This window comes from Sphaerodactylus townsendi, linkage group LG05 (genome assembly GCF_021028975.2).
Source record: "Sphaerodactylus townsendi isolate TG3544 linkage group LG05, MPM_Stown_v2.3, whole genome shotgun sequence".
Lineage (NCBI taxonomy): Eukaryota > Metazoa > Chordata > Lepidosauria > Squamata > Sphaerodactylidae > Sphaerodactylus > Sphaerodactylus townsendi.
In genome coordinates, this window is record NC_059429.1 from 61,623,299 (window position 1) to 61,640,544 (window position 17,246).

At 42.5% G+C, this 17,246-nt stretch overlaps 1 protein-coding gene and 1 pseudogene across 2 annotated transcripts in view; one reads left to right on the forward strand and one right to left on the reverse strand.

Annotated features, from left to right (window-relative positions):
- The window catches only part of NFIA (nuclear factor I A), a 620,753-nt gene that overhangs the window by 292,694 nt on the left and 310,813 nt on the right, over positions 1-17,246 (reverse strand). The window lies entirely within an intron of this gene.
- LOC125432451 lies at positions 13,707-14,260 on the forward strand (annotated as a pseudogene).

Sequence of the window (17,246 nt, forward strand, 5' to 3'; positions counted from 1 at the left end):
TTCTCCAAGTTATTGCAACAGGACATCAGAAACATAATTCAATTGGACACTGAATCTCTATCTTGAGATCTAGAAAACATCCATAATTTGATATGTGAAGAACATCAGAACTTTATATCACCAACAATCTGATAGTAATTTTTTTCCTTTAAGGAAACAAAGTAGTGGCTTTGCTACTAAAGATATGAAGATTTTAATAAGGAACTATAAATATAAATGGTATATTTATAGACACGTATATAGATAGCACATGTGTTTGCACATGTACACACACAAGTAAATGAAGCTTGCATTCTGTAAAATTAGACTTTTTTCCTGCAAGTAGAAGTAAATCAAAGCCCAAATATGAATCAACTTGCTACCCTTTGTGCAAACTGGCTTCCTTTACATTTCTCATTCTCTGGCCCTTTCCGCATGGGCGAAATACAGTGACCCAGGGGCTGCTGTTCGCACAAGAGGCGCTGCTGCATCGCAGCAGTGCCGTCCTGGCCGCCCGGGAGTGGCGTGAAGCTGCTGCTGTTAACCTCGCTCAATGAGCGAGGTTTTTGCAAAGCACCGTCTTCCTGTCGCCGCAGTACGAACAGCACCGGTGGGAAGACGCTGCTTTCCTCCTCCCCTCACTGTCCCGTCCAGTGTTGCTCTGGAGTGCTGCAGGGACCCGCCCACGCTGCCCTCCAACCGCTGGAGGTCGGAGGGCAGTGTGGGCAGGTCCCTGCAGCCCTCCAGAGCGATGCTGGATGGAACTGTGAGTAAAGGGGGGCAACCAGAGGCTGATGGAAAAGTTGGGGCTGCTCGCACTCTAGCGTGTGAACGGTCCCTGAGCCTCCACCGGTATAATTCATGCCAGTGGAGGTGCGTTTCCGCGCATGTGCGGAAAGAGCCTAGGTTGCGAGTTAGGTATATTCAGCTCACAATTTTATAGCATGGTGGGTGCAACCAGAAAATTACTGTTGTAGGAGGCAGAACCAGGCACAAAATGGCTGCTGCAGTTGATCTCTAGTCACCCAAGAAGATCCTTATGTAGTAGTGGCAGCTGACACTACTGCTCTTTGCCCTGGCGCTGTTACATCAGGGTCCCCTCATATTGAGGGGCCCGCCGTCCCCCTTCTTGGGGTAGGTTTTAATTGGGGTTTTCTGAACGCCTCTTGTTAATTTATTTATTAATTGCTATCCGCTGTTCTATATTTTAGCGAGTTTTATTGATGATTAATAGGATGGAGCTTATGTATTTGTGTATTGTGTATGGTTTGCTCCTGTTTAATGTTCTTTGAATTGTGTTGTTCACCGCCCAGAGCCCTTCGGGGATCGGGCGGTATAGAAATTGAATAAATAAATAAATAAATAAAAATCAAAGGTTTTAAAAATCTGCACAGCCAATCAAATCTCCAGTGGCCAAGCAGAATCCTTGCTAGGCAAACTCCTCACCTGGCCCTGCCCACTTTCTGGAAATACTGGGCAGGTACCAGGAAAGAGGTTGACAGGCATCATCGGACTCATGTTGGGGACCTTTAGGGTCGCTACATATCTAGCGGAAGTAATATCTCAAAGACGGTACTAAAATGTGTCCCTCGATGTATCAAATCATCTAAATTACATTGACTTAACGTCTGAGGCTCATGAGAAATTGTTCATATCAGCTTTAATTAACTTATGGATATCACAATAGGTCTCCAGAAAGTTTGTGTATAATTTATCCTAACTTAGTGTGTTGGATGCCTTGTTGTATTGTTGTTTATGAAACGAACATACTGTATGTAGAATTATTTATGCCTAATAAAGGTTTACTGTACTGTACTGTACACTAGGGATTTATTTTTTAAAAATGAAAGCTGTGAATTCAGAGAATGTGCTAAACTCATCACTACAATGCTATATCAATAAATCAATATAACCATGCACAAAAATGAAAGGGGAGTGCTGTGATGCCATTAATGATGCCACGGATGATGATACCACCCTCCCTTGAAGGTCCTGATTATTTAAGGCACATATGGAAGAAAATTAACTGACTACTGTAAAAATGCAGAAAAAGAGCAGACATGTGGAAGAACCCTGCCCAAACTGATTCCAAGAAGATCAGGAGCAAGTCAAGCATGCAGAAAAGCCCAATGCATCAGAAGAGTCTGACCAACTTAAAGGAGCAGCAGTGGCGTAGGAGGTTAAGAGCTCGTGTATCTAATCTGGAGGAACCGGGTTTGATTCTCCGCTCTGCCACCTGAGCTGTGGAGGCTTATCTGTGGAATTCAGATTAGCCTGTACACTCCCACACACGCCAGCTGGGTGACCTTGGGCTAGTCACAGCTTCTCGGAGCTCTCTCAGCCCCACCTACCTCACAGAGTGTTTGTTGTGAGGGGGGAAGGGCAAGGAGATTGTCAGCCCCTTTGAGTCTCCTGCAGGAGAGAAAGGGGGGATATAAATCCAAACTCTTCTTCTACTCTTCTTCTTAAAAGCACCCATTTCAAAGAATGATGCTTATAGGCCTCAAACAGCCAGGCTGAAGTGTTGACATTGACACCCTTTTACATAATAGGGTGATTACACATGTTAGGTTTAGATTACACATGTTTAGTTTACACATGTTTAGATTACACATGTTTAACTTAATATTTTGCAAGTGCAGCAGCAACCTTCCCAAACAGAATCAGAAATGTAAAGATGCATCTCATTGCCCTACACTTCAAGGAACCTATCTGTGGGCAAGGCAACATCTTAGTAGTTGTCTTCTTCCTTCCAAAACCAATATACTGAAGATACTAAATACTGCACATCTCAATAATGAACTTTTAAAATATATCAGTCTAAAAAACAATCACTAACATCTTGTACCTGATTCATATAAAATATGATTTAATTTAATAAGATTTTTAAGGGGCAGAGAATTATTTCTGATACAGCTTTTAAAAGGTTCTCTTTTTAAGGAGCAAAAAAAATTAATCGCTGACATATAGCTTTTGTTTATAAGAATATTTATGGCCTACATAACTGAAGTTAGTCAGATGTTTGCAGATGATTACATTTTCATTTTAAAAAATGAAACAATAATAACATCAATACATTTGTTTCATTCATTGAGAGAAACCTCTTGAAGTTCACTGGCACCTTTATTTTTTACTCACTTAAAAGTGCTACATTTTATACATTAAAAGCAAGACTTCATCCATTAAAGACCTGGTCACAGCTACAACCAAAATTATGTCTGGCATCAAGCTTGGGGAGAACTTATCAAATTTAACATAATCAGTCTTCTACTGAAGCTTTGCAGTGAAATCAGGGTGCAAAGTTCTGTACCTCACCTTTATCTCTATATCAATTTTAAAATCTATATATTGCATTTTCCCATACTGTACACAATTCCATAAGAACAACAGATACAAATACAGCAGTTCTTCCTGTCCAAGGACACAGAATCACAGAATCATATAATATATTGTCCTATCAAGAAATGCTTCATCTTCTATTGTTTCCCCAAAACTAGAAAGGGGAGAGACTATCTGAGATACTTCAGGATGTTATCACTGAAAAATCATGTGCTGAGTTGCAGCTATTCTGACAGCGTGGCATGAAGGCATATTTAGTAAGGGCTGCTGGTCAGAGCATAGTTACTACATGAGTTGATATAGGAAAAAGGCAAGTTGATTGGTCGCAGGTTGTGAAGATGATACCGAACTTTACTACTACAAAATGTTAGATACCTCCCATTTCAATCATTTAGTGCATAGGCGAAGAAGAAGGAAGGTCCTAAACAGGTTTCAGCACCGCTACAAAATACTGCTAAATTTTAAGTTTGGATTTTTTAACTCAGAATTTTTCTAAAATATTTTTTACTCCGAAATTTTTGGAATATTACTTAAAATATGCAGGTTAAAAGAAGAGAAGAAGAAGAGTTTGGATTTATATCCCCCCTTTCTCTCCTATAGGAGACTCAAAGGGGCTTACAATCTCCTTGCACTTCCCCCCTTACAACAAACACCCTGTGAGGTAGGTGGGGCTGAAAAAATTTAGTTCTCCCCCCCATCTGAAAAAAATTAGTCCCCCCCCCAACCCACATATCCCGAGTCCTAGGAGAAAACTACCATTTGAGGACTTGGAAAGCAGGGATGAGGAAACAATCCCACATGCATGCAGGATCAGGCCATCTCCCCCCCCCACACACACACACACCCTGGCTTCCCAAACCCCACAGAACTTGGAAAGCAAGGGCAGGATTGGACCATCTCTCTCCCTCCCTTGCTTGCAAAGCCCTGTGGGGCTTAGCCCCAAATGCAGGAATGTACTGTTTCTTTCCCCGTTCTTGTTTCCCAAGCTCCAAAGGGCTTGAAAAGTATTGGCATGCACAGATCCTCTATGCAGGGGATCTCCCTCTCCCTTCTCCACACTTGGAAAATCACGCTGGAGGGGAGGGAGATTTTTAAAAAACCCCAAACCAAATGTTATTTGGCTTTTTTGGCTCAGGATGTATTCAGCTTTTTAATCAATAAAAGTCAAAGAAAAAACCCAATATGGCTTTTGGGGTGAGGGTGGGTTTTTAAATTCTGATTTACTGAATCACCAAGCCTATCCTAAACTATATAGCCTTTGCTTTATATGATCATTTATTATTTTCAACCATTTTGCATTGAGCAGAGCAACTTATGTCACAAACCAGAATCCCATCTCACCGTAGTAGTAAATAAACAGTAACTTCACATATTGTATAAAGTGAACAGTGAATGAATTGCAGTGGAAATCACTATAAAAATAGAAAGGGTGACTGCCAAACCTGTTACAATGCCATGGATTATCTACTTGTTTCACAACTGAAACAAAGATTCTTCTTAATTCAAGTTCATTTACATATTCTTGAATAAGCATTTATACAAAATACTCATTGACCTACAACCTGCTCTGCATAAGTATATTTCTTAAAAGGTACACATATATCTATTTGCTTCAGTTTCTTAATAATCTTTTCACTTAAATTAATTATACTGTGAAAAAGTCATAACCTTTTGAAAGGATTCATGAGCAGTTTTAATGCATTTTATTTCTGCTGTGCCTGGTTACAGATATCTTGTGAGAAACTCACAAATAATGGCTAGAATGCACTTACGTCACCATTCAAAACTTGACCTCTCAACAGTTAAAATCTACGCCAGCATATCTCAAACATTACATTGATACATGCTGGAAACAGACTGGTATATGTGGAGATACGCTGATACATAACTACATGGGTCACTGGGCCACTGCAACACTGGTACCTATACAGAAATGGATTTTAGGGTGGACCAGGGCTTAGCTAGGACTCCCCTGCTTTGATCATGCCCCAGATAACAGCATATCAGTGACAACCCTGGAGTGGCTTTTACAGCTTTTAAATCCCCATGTAACACATGCAGAAAGAAAATACTACTGCAACTCTCCCTGTCTCCTGCCACATGCCTAAACGCTAGTGCAGATTAGGATACTAAGTATGCTATCAATCACATCCATCCCACACACTATAAAAACTCTATTAAGGCACCATAGTTCAGATGATAGGGTGTGGCACATGAGACTATATCTTCCTATATCAAAGGGAATATTCTGAACAAATCCAAAGAAAATAACAAAGATTATTGAAGCCTGTTGTTATCATTGAAGCCTGCTGCTCTTCTTAAGATTCTATACAAGTACTAGTTCACTACAGGACAAAATACCAAAGGGAACAGCCCACAGACCTTCAAATAGGGATGCATGTATCAGGTATCCCAAAAAGGTAAATGAGTGAGTGATATCTCTAGTTCCAATTCTGACTGCTGCAACTTTCCCCATGCCCCTCTGTGCACTCTCCCCCCACAAACCCTCCACCACCACCAGTTGCCAGCAATGAGCATGTAGAGTGCAGAAAGGGAGGGCCCTTGTAGATAGGCCAGCAGCACAAAACCACACCAGCAGTAAAATGTTCCTTTAGGTGGAAGACAATTGGAGCACAACCACAATTCTTCACTCTAAACACTGTTGTTGCTGTTCAATTACAGCATATTGCCTGTTACCTTACAATATCAGAGTTCCTTGGAGTAATCCCTATGAAGGCATAATTCTAATGCAATTACCTATGACTAGAACACCTTTCATATTACAGAATCTGGCCTGAATTTTTTGTTGTTACTGCTGCTGTGGATTTCTTCACATATGAATGCTTCATTTGCCTGCCCTGCACTAAACAATGAGATAGTGAAGGATTATTTTTTAAATAAATGGACTACTCCCCATCAGCAATGCAGCCACGCAAAAAAGAAAGTGCTGATAAGTGCCTTTACAAGAAAGATTCCCAACTACCAGTCCCAATGAACATCTCTTTCGGCAAACCAAAAATGCACACATAACAGATATTATGATGGCAAAGGCTACCAGGCCATCTGCTATATTGTAGCCCACAGGTCGGGAACCCGTAGCTCCCGAGCCTCAAACGGCTCTTTCCTGCTTGTTGTGCAGCTCCCACCCGCCCGGCCACCACCGCCAGCCCCACTCATTCCCCTCATTCCCCGAAGCTCAGGCTGGCTCCAGGTTGCCGTTCAGGCAGTCAGCCTGAGCCTCTGTCTATGATTTTCTTAAAAGGGCAATTCCCCAAAGACTGCTTAAAGGGGAAAGTTTCCCCTTTAAGCAATCTTTGGGGAATTGCCCCTTTAAGAAATTCAGAGCGGCAGGGAAGAGACCGGCCGAGGGCTGCAGCCAGCACAGACCTCGGAGGAACCCCATGCGAGGGCTTCAGGCTGGGGCAACCCTCGTTTCCACAGAGGTTGCTTGGCTGGATGAGGAAGAGGGGAGATCTCCCTTCTTCCCCAGCCAGGCATCCAGGCGACCTCCGTGCAAGAGAGGAGCCGCAGCCAGCAGCCACCATAGGAGTGCTGCAGGCTGGGGCACCCCTCGTTTCCATGGAGGCTGCTTGGCTGGATGAGGAAGAGGGGAGATCTCCCTTCTTCCCCAGCCAGCCAGGCAACCTCCGTGCAAAAGAGGAGCCACAGCCAGCAGCCCCCATGCGAGGGCTTCAGGCTGGGGCACCCCTCGTTTCCACAGAGGCTGCCTGGCTGGCTGGGGAGACAATGTGTCAGTCCCAAGCTTGGTTATTTTGTGCCCAGAGCCCTTTAAGGAAACTCCCTTTTTTGGTCATGCAAATATCCCAACCTGCACAACCTACACTATGTTCCCAGCCAATGCCTAAATGCCAGAAGCCATTTGTGATGGTCATGCTCTTTTTAATAGTGAGAACAAGCATACATTGTAAACATATTCTTTACTATGAAGAAGACAAAAACCCTAAAACCTATCCGCCAATTAGCTCTGGACAAAATTTCTTCCTGGCCCTGTTAACCAGCTTCCTACTGTAATCATAGTGAATGATGAGTAGCCACACAAGAAAAAACCCTGCAAGAATAAGGTGTCAAGAAAGAGTTGATGAATGTCAAGCATTTATTCAGTCTGGCCCTTTCAGTCTCAGCTGAGAACCAGAAAGAAGCATGTCACCCACAGGTCTACATGCCCCACTTATCCGGTGATGGGCTGATCTCTGAGGTGGGCCACAGGAAGCTCTGAGGTGGGCCATAGCTGATCTTGCCCCCATTCCCCGCTTGCTTTTTGATGTGTCAAAACAGCCTCTCCGCAGACTTGTGGCCACCTTCATCTCTAATTTAGCCCTTAGGCCTTCTGTATTCTTGTGTATTTTGGGGAGAGGTTGAATGAAAATTACAGTGATAATGAGATGACTTTCTTTGGATAACCTATTCTACTTTCAGGAGACTCACAGGGATCTTTTCCTGTATGTAAAAACAATGCTGAGAATACAGCCCGGAAACCACACAGCACCCCAATCAGTGGCGTATCTGCCTAGGGACATGGGGTACCCCGGGCGCCACTCTTCTGGTCACATGGGGGGGGGCGCAAAATCGGCTCCCCACGTGACCAGGAAGTCCTGCTGTCTCGTTATTTTTATGTGCCTCGACCCCATCTGAGCGCCCTCAACCCCCCCCCTGGACTCCCACCTCTCTTCAGAAGAGACTGCAGGCTGCTGGCTGGGAACCCAGCCAGCAGGGGGAGTCTGGGGGGTGGAGGTGGGCACCCTAGACCTTGCCCATGTCCATGGTGACATGGGCAGGGTTGAGGTCGGTGGGGGTGGAGCCTGGGGGCATCAGGGGTGGAGCTAGGGTGGTGGCGGCAGAGCCTGGGGGGCATCCTGGAGACAATTTGTCTCCGGGCGCCATTTGCCCCTGGTACGCTTCTGACCCCAATGCTGAGAATTATTAATGACTATACAGGACCAAATTCCTGCTTACTCCTGGAAATCTCTGGGAGATGTTGAGCCAGTCAGCTCAGCTAACATACCATGCAGAGTTCTTGCAATGACAGAGAAAACCTGCATATGTTTATGGACTCTTTGGAGGAAAGCGGAGATACAAAATGCAATAAATAAAAATAAATAGCCAATTTTGTATGCAGTTTCCCAGCAAGGGTGACAGAGCTTGATGCAAAAGCTATTTGAGCCCCATCTGGGCCTTTTAACTATAGGCTCTTTCCCCTGTCAAATGACCCTACAGTCACATTACAAAACAACAAGGTTTACCTAAGTATTTATTAATGCAGGGTTGTCAACAGACCATAAGCATGCATTCTTTTTACTGAAACTAACAATACTTTTTTGCTGAGAGTCAGCATTATATCATCTATGAAGAACTAAACAACTCATGTAAAATCTGGATGAATAGCAACAAAAAAATTCACTATGTGGAATAATGCATGTTAGATGCAGCCCAAAAGAGGCATGGTACAATGTAGCCTGCTGGTAAAAATAACTCAAATTATTGGTTTGCAGTATTATGCAATACTGAAGGAGGAGAAGACAATACACTCAGACATATTCTGAAGGTTATAGAAATGTTTTCCATTTCTTTGTTGGGGATCATGACGTTTTATATTTCCAAAAAAGTGTCCCAATCAATTATATTTCCAAATATTCTACTCATTGACAACATTTTTTTCTAACTGAATTCTAAAGACTGGTTGTTTTAATTTCTGCTAGAGAAGTTCAACAGACTTTGAAACATGGGGCATGAGACAAGTCTATAAACCAGGATATACCTAGTTCAAATCTCCTCATACTCCTCAGCTGATCAAGTGGTCACAGACTAGCTCTGGGGTTTTTTAGCCTTAACTTCCTTACCTGCAGTGCGAGAATAATGATAATCTATATCATTATGTTTTGCAAGAGATCTGAGTGCATTGATTGTGGCACAGGTATTACAAAAAGCTGGAGTCAATAACTATAAAACATCTCTGCATAACTTACAGAAGTTGGCGTTCTACAAGTTTTCTCAAAGATATGTTTAACACATGTGTTGTTAACATGTTTATCTTAGGTCCTCAATTACATTTGTCCTATTGGGTCATCTTCTCCTTTCTAGATGATCACAGATTATCTGTACGCAGTTGAACTATTTGCACAATAGCTTGTACTGATTAAATTGGTATCCATAACTTTTTTTAAAAAAAAAAAGCTCAGTTTTGCTTCATAGAGACAGTTGGGACTTAATGCTGAAGCAAGTATCTTTCAGGAGGAAAAAAACATTTAAGTTCATATGGCAAAACAGAGCACTAGGCACTCATGGACCCATTCTTGAATAGAATATAGTGAGGTTGAACTTGAACAGATACACTTAATGAAATCATTGACTGCAATCATCACCTCTTAAACTGAAAAGAATACAGTATCGTATACCCTTGACCGAAGAACGGTACACTCCTTCTATCTGGGATGGTCGTCCTCTTCCACCGAGCGCGCAGCTTCGGGAGGGACGCACATGGAGCGGTGAGGGAGGTAGGGGACACCCGCCTAGCCAGCCAGATCAGCCGAATCAACCCTGGCGATCAATGGGGTGACAGATGTCGCAGCCAGATCGCCCTCACATCCAAAAAAAGAATACAGTAGAATGTATGACTTTTTGTATTATAGTAAGAAAAAACAGTTACCCCATTTAATTCAGCACAAATTTCAGCAAGGTGGCAGCATGCTATTCTGTACCTGTAATAGTTCCATATGTTGTCAAAGCAGATGGATACAGATGCATGGCAGATGTGTGATGCAAATTAATGCAGATGAAACCAATCTGATGAAAGCTATAGATACCTCTAATCAGAGTTGACCTGCAGCATACACTAAACGCATATATGCTCTAGAGGCTTGAAATATAGTGGTGATAAAGGACAGGGTTAATGGGTAAAACAATATGGAAACACATTTCCATATTATTTTACTCCTCCACACACATGGAGCAAAAAGAACAATGAGCTATATGAATGCACTCAGAAAGCTATAGCTTTGTTGCTTATTTCTACTCAAATCCATCTCAAGCTGGTTTCCTAATGAATATAACAAATATTGATTTTGAGGCTATATACATTGTCAGAGACAATACAGACAGACTTAATTATAATCAATAAAATTTACAGACAGTGATGCAATCCAGCAGAAATGTTCCTACCCAAAAGTACAGCAAGCATATTGCTCTACACATTTTCCTCTCTACAGCAATACAGTTCTATGACCCTAATAAATATTTTATGGTATATAGTGAATAACCAAGTTTCAAGATGGCAAATTTTAATGTCTATGAAATAATAGCTTGAAAGAGTTTACTAAAGAAAATACATTCTGTTCACACTAAGTGACTTCTTGCTTTTGAATAATGCCTCAGCACTGACAAAGCTTGCAGAGCAGGAGCAAAATGGTATTATCTGTGCACGCTTCCCCTCCCCCCCCCATTGTTCTTCTCAGGACTTCTGATTATGGTCCTTTGAAAGCACCCCCATGTGGTGAGATTGTAAGTTACTATGCACTGAAAAAGCTGATACTCTGGTTGATATCTTTCAAGATATCTCTGGCAAAATTACCATGTAGAAATTTCATACTTTCATAAAGACAACACATTATCTGAATCCTGTGGGGGAAAGACACTTTATGATCACTGTTCCACCTCTAAAACAGTCATGAGTAGCAGTCCTAATCTATTATGATTAGAGACTCTGAGGCAAAGACTGCATAGAAGAACATCTGGTTGCTAATTATTATTGCCTTAATAACACTAGCTTTCATTAAAACACCTACATCCTCCTTTTGCCCTATGGCTATACAGGTGTCTTATTACTGGATATAAGAGAATTCTTTTATGTTTACCTCCTGCACACACCCATAACGGAAATAATTTGGCACGGTCTTAATTGCCTTGGCTGTTCTTGGTGATTCTGTCAGAGTCTAATGGACTAATGTATAGGACCTTATAAAGTGAAACTTTAGAGAAGATTTTAAAATGTGGCAGTGAACTGGGTTTGATTCCTCACTTCTCCACATGAGCGGTGGTCTCTTATCTGGTGGGATTTGTTTTCCCCTCCTATACATGAAACCTGGTGGGTGACCTTGGGCTAGTGACAGTTCTTCAGAACTCTCTCAGCCCCACCTACTTCAAAAGGCATCTGTTGTGGGGAAAGAGTTTGTAAGCCATTTTGAGATTCCTTATGGTTGAGAAAAGCAGGTTATAAACCTAAATTCTTCTCTTATTCCTCTTCTTCAGTGGCTTCAATTCATTATGGCCGTTTCCGCACGGGCAATTAATGGCGGCCTGGAGACGGCAAAAACGCCGTCTCCAGGCCGCCATTTGCACAGAGGGCGCAGCTGCATCGCTGCCCGGCCGCTGCGAAGCCGGCGTTTCCCCAGAGCGCTTGGAAGTGCTCTTGTTGGGGAAACGCCGCCGTGAAGCCGCTGCCGAGCGAACGGCAGCAGCTTCACGACGCCTCCCCCACCCGGCACTTATCTTGTCCCTGGGCCTCCGGCGCATCGCCGAGGCCTGGGGACATGCCGGGTTGGCCGGGCACCGCTGCTCCGTGGCGCCAGCTGCCCGGCTGTTTCCAGGACAGTCCGTGCGGACGGTCCCAGCGTCGTCGGGTCGACGCGCAATGCGCCGACCTAGCCGTTTCCGCCTCCGTGCGGAAACGGCCCTTGATATAATTCTACAGCAGTGCATTAAAAAATCAAGATGACATGAAAGTTTCTCAGTGTAGGCAAAATAAATTAACAGAAAGCATTTTTCTTTTCTTATTATTTCTGGTTCAATGATACCTAACCAAAGTTTTATGGACACTCTCTGCATCAAATAGAAACTGTTTGATAGCTGGAGATTTTCTAATTAACTACAAACACGATATACATGTATTACTTTATACTCTTTCTCACCAAAAAAAATGGCAGGACAGTTGTGAATTAATCTGCCATTTCCTGGACCTTCTTTGTTTTAGAATGTTCCACTTGGGTCCTGGTGCCTTGGGGACAGAACTAGGTAAGCATTAGGACCCAAATAGAGCATTGTAGAACAGAAAGGTCCAAGAAATGGCAGTTTAATTCTTTTCCTGTCATCTTCCAGTGAGAAAGAGTATAGTAACATACACTAACAGCAGCATGTAGAATTTGCACATGGCATATCCAACCAGAAATTAACTTTACTGTACCAAACATACTATACTCTTTTCCACAGAAAGATCTAAGTACAATTTTATATTAATCCACCACTTCTTCCTGGACCTTCTTTGTAGTTGAATGTTCCACGGAAGTCCTAGTGCCTACTGAATTCTGCCCCCCCCCCACTCCTTTTGAATGCAAAAATAAATAAAATAAAATATGGCACTTCCCCCCTGCAATTTGCAATGCCTCTCCAAAACAGTGTCCCAGTCAGACCTACTACCCAGACACCTACTACCCTGGGAATCTAGGCTCCTCAGGCTCCATCTGCAGTGGGCAGAGGAGGAAGCTCCACACCAAGGCTCTATTGCAACCTCTTCACCCTGCAGGGACTCACTGGCACCGACATTTGCTGGGACTCTCCGGCAGCTTCTCAGGCCAGGTGACAAGGCAGGAGCAGCAGCTCCTCCCCAGCCGAGCCACTCAACTCCCCGCCTCCACTCTGGCTGCAAGTGGAATGCCCTCTGCTGAGCCAGCACCAACCCGACCACTGCCCCGCGCGGGCCGCCCAGCGAAGGAGAGTTCCTCTGGGCTTTTGCTGGAAGGAAGTACCAGGAAGAGCACTAGAGAAAGAACGTGGGGAGGCTTTGGAAAGCCACCATTGTCCTCATTGTTCAAGGCATGAATAGGCTGCATGAATACGCGGCATGGTGCATGAATAGGCATGTTGTGTTTACTCAAAAGTCAACATTTCAACATTTGAGGCAGATCCTACATGGATGGGCATGCTGCATTTACTTGGAAGTTAACATTCGGGACCATTTTCAACTGTGGAAGCACGCTACTTCCTGCACACCACCACTAACTACACTTAGATCTTTTGGTAGAAAGGGGTATAGTGATTTCAATTTATAAATAACTGATTTCTTTCCATGTTTTCAGAATGTGAGTGTCAAGTTAACCCATGTATTTATAGAGTGGTCATGTGCAATCTGATGGTGGTGCTGAAAAGTACTTTTAAGCCACAGCTGACTTATGGCAATCCCACAGGGTTTTCAAGACAAGAGATGGTCAGAGGTGATTTGCCATTGCCTATCTCTGAGAAGCAATCCTGGACTTCCTTAGTGGTTTCCCAGACAAGTACTGATCAGGACTGAACCTGCTTTGCTTCTAAGATCTGACAAGACTGGGCTGGCCTGATCAGGATACCTAAGAGCAACTTTCTGAACCAGGGCCCAGTACACGATGACTCGTGTAATCCAAGGCCAAAGAAAAGGTGCTAGGTCTGTGTTGAGGAAGGGTCCAGCAAATCTGAGAGCTGTTTACTTTGCTGAGAGGCACAGGTACACTGAGAGCATTGTGAAGGATATCACTGATGATCCTGGTTGAGGAGTTCTCTTGCCAAGATTGTTTTCCATGATCCATACAGGCTTCAGAAATGAAAAGAACTGTTCATTGTGGCTGAGGAAATTCATTCATGACTGTTCGTTTACTGTCACAAGAAGGCTCAGCTCAACATTGGCAACATGCTACCTGTTGCCAGAGAGCACCATTGTCTGCTGTCTTGAACAGAAACCTGGTGACCATGGTAAACTACTTGAGCTTCTGGAAACCATGCCACTATTATCTCCCACAATCCTGAAACCAAAAACAACAAAATAAAATTGTCTTGCAGCTCTAAAAAAGTGATCTCCTCTGTGAACAGAGCAGTTTTAGGTATTGTTGCTGGCGGTGGCTGTATTGACAAGCCAATCTTGAAAGCTGGATGAGCTAATCATAAATACAAGGCAAAGGGAAGCTGTTGGATCTGTGTTGGTGTTATGGCTATGAATCCTGTTGAACATCCCTTTGTGGGGGGGGGGGGTAACCACCAACACATTGGTAAGCCCTCAATCATCAGAAGAGAAACTCCAGCTGATTGTAAAGTGAGTCTCATTGCTGATCGTCATATGGGAAGACTGCGGGGAACAAAGAATGAAGGTGAAGGAGAACAGTTCACTATTCAGTTCACCATTCTAAGAGAAATAAACCTTGTGAAACTAATAAAAAAACCAAAAAACAACAACAAAGGACACCAGGAGCATACTGGAATTGTGATACACCAACAGTTAAAAGACTTGATGTTTCGAATCCACAATCACATACTAGAATTAGAACAACACACTAAGACTGAAATGCTAAAAATAGATAGTCAGGCCTCAGTAGTGGGAATAGAATTCAACAAGCTCAAATCTGGGCAAAAGAAAGTTCTAGACCATTAAGAAGACCATCTAGACCACTAATATTCCCATGAGGATACAAAATCAGCAATTAAGTAAACAATACTGAATACATCTTTAAGTGTTATTCAGAAGGAAATAGAGTGCTTCAATATTAAAAATACATTTTAAAGGAGGAATTGGATATTGTGATAAGCACGGGACTTGTGCTAAAAATGGCAGCTCTATGTCCAGTTTTCTACCTGCCTATTATAATTAGAAGCACTGGAAAAACAGATAAGCAGTATAAATTTATATACCCTTTTATTATTCTCTAACACTGCTTTTATGATCAGAATGTCTCAGCAGGTTAACTAAACTGCATTATGCAATCACATGAACACTGTCCTCAGATTCCTGGTAACATTACAGTGATATTTCAAATGTTGCTCTATAATAATTTGCATAGGCAACTGTATACCAAGCTGGAAACAAGACTGAGGGAGAAAAGGGACCCAAGAAGAGTCAGAGAGGAAGCCTCAGCTATTAAAACAGTTTCAAAGGGTAGCCATTTGGGCTTGCAATAAAAAAGCTAGATGCCAGTCCAGTAGCACCTTAAAGACTATCCAGATTTTCAGGATATAAGCTTCAGACCCATAGCTCCCTTTATCAGGTATTTCTGAAGTCATACCACAAAAATCCTGTTGGTTTCCAGGGTGCTACTGGACTCAAATCTAGCTTAGCTAATAAACTTATTAATATAAAAAACAGAAGTAACACACAGTTGTGGGATTCAAATAATTTAAAGACTGGTTGTTTACAAGGACCATTTTAACAACCGGTTCTGCCGAAGTGGTATGAACCTGCTGAATCCCACCACTGGTAACACATGGAAACAGTCCATTCCAACATCTAAACAAAAAACCTGCACAACAACCTAAGTCATCCTGCAGTGAGAAAGTGTGACATCATACTTAAATATGAACACATGGGCATCAAAGATTCCAAGCACAAGTTTAGATTCAACAGTTCAACTGAATATCTGAGTCCAATAATACTAACCTTATTATTTGCAAATGATAAAGAGTTCTGATCTATTAAGAGCTGGTTGTGCTTGTTTCATTAAGCATGACACTCCATCAGCCAATCAGGCGCAGCCAATTGCCTAAAGTGTTCCTAGCATATTTTTATGTTTCTGATCCCTCCAGCATGTAGCAGAAAAGCTATTAGTGGTTTGCTCTGCTAAAAGCTCAGCAGTGGGCGTAAACAAATTTAAGATGCAATTTAGAAAAACCTGGAACATAGTGTAATGCAAACTTGTGTTTGTTTCAAGATGTCTAAACTCTGACCACATTGTCAGTCTGACAGAAGGCAGGGAAAGGAAAAAATCCATATAAAAGGTTTTCACACCCTTTTGGCTTAAGAGACAGTGGGTATTAATCTAGCCTTGCCATGCCTAGCTTCCTTTTTGTGGTCAGTTGAGAAGCTGTGTGGTTGGTCTGAAGGAGTCCAGCCCCCCCCCTCCCCGCATGTTAAAACAAGGGAAAGTTGGTCTGTTACACAGCAAAGGAGAAACCACAGCCAGCCCTTTCTGCTGCTGCTTTCCCTAGAAATGTGGCCTGCAGCTATTCTGCTTTCCAAAAAAAGGTTTAATTTAAACCATACACTGTGCTGTAAGCTGCCACGTTTCCAAACTGCACATTCCTCCCTAATCTGCACTCTTCAAAACTGACATATTCTGTTTCCATTGATACTCAGGCAAGATGCAATGGCCAGGATCCAAAGAACTGGGAAACTGGGAACTATTTTTCATGGAGCCGGTAAATCTGTGTTTGGGAGGTATCACTACAGGATACAAATAGGGCTGCAGATGGTTTCCTACACACAGAAAAACAAGAAGGCTAGGCTGGAATCCTTTTTGATTTTATAAATAATAAGGAATGACCATCACTTGCCAGTAGTCTGATTGTTTCATAAATATTCTCTTTATCACCCCAGTCAGCAACTATCTTTTTAACTTTGAACTGGAGTTCAAAGGCTGCCAAGTATTGACCCTGACTTTTGACACTCCCACATATTAATCTGCAGCTGAACTGGCAAAAGAAGAATAAACCACTGACCTGCATTTAGAATAAAAATTTCTGAGCCTCTGGTGATGTGCTGGAACCGAGAGAGTTAAAGATGCATCTCATGAAAAAAGGATCTGATTTGCATGTTTACTATTAGCTCAAGCATTTTTATCATTTTAATTAACCTGTTTTTACAGCTGCTAGCTATACAAAAAATAAGGTATAAAAGTTTTTAAATAAATTAACGAATAATGTATGGATAGGGTAGTTTTTTATAGTGTTAGTTTAGTCCTGTGAAACATCTTCTTGGCCTGGTTTGGGGCTACTTTATAGTCAACAGATGACTGAAAACTAGTTTTAAAAGATAAGAATACCTTAAATAAAAACCTGGGTAAAAATAAACAGGGCAGTTAAAAGCAGATACCTGAAAGTCTTGAGAGGGTGGTTGAAAAGCTGAGGGGCTACCACTGAAAAAGCCCACCCATCTCACCTCAGTAGGCATGAGCAAAGAGAACAGG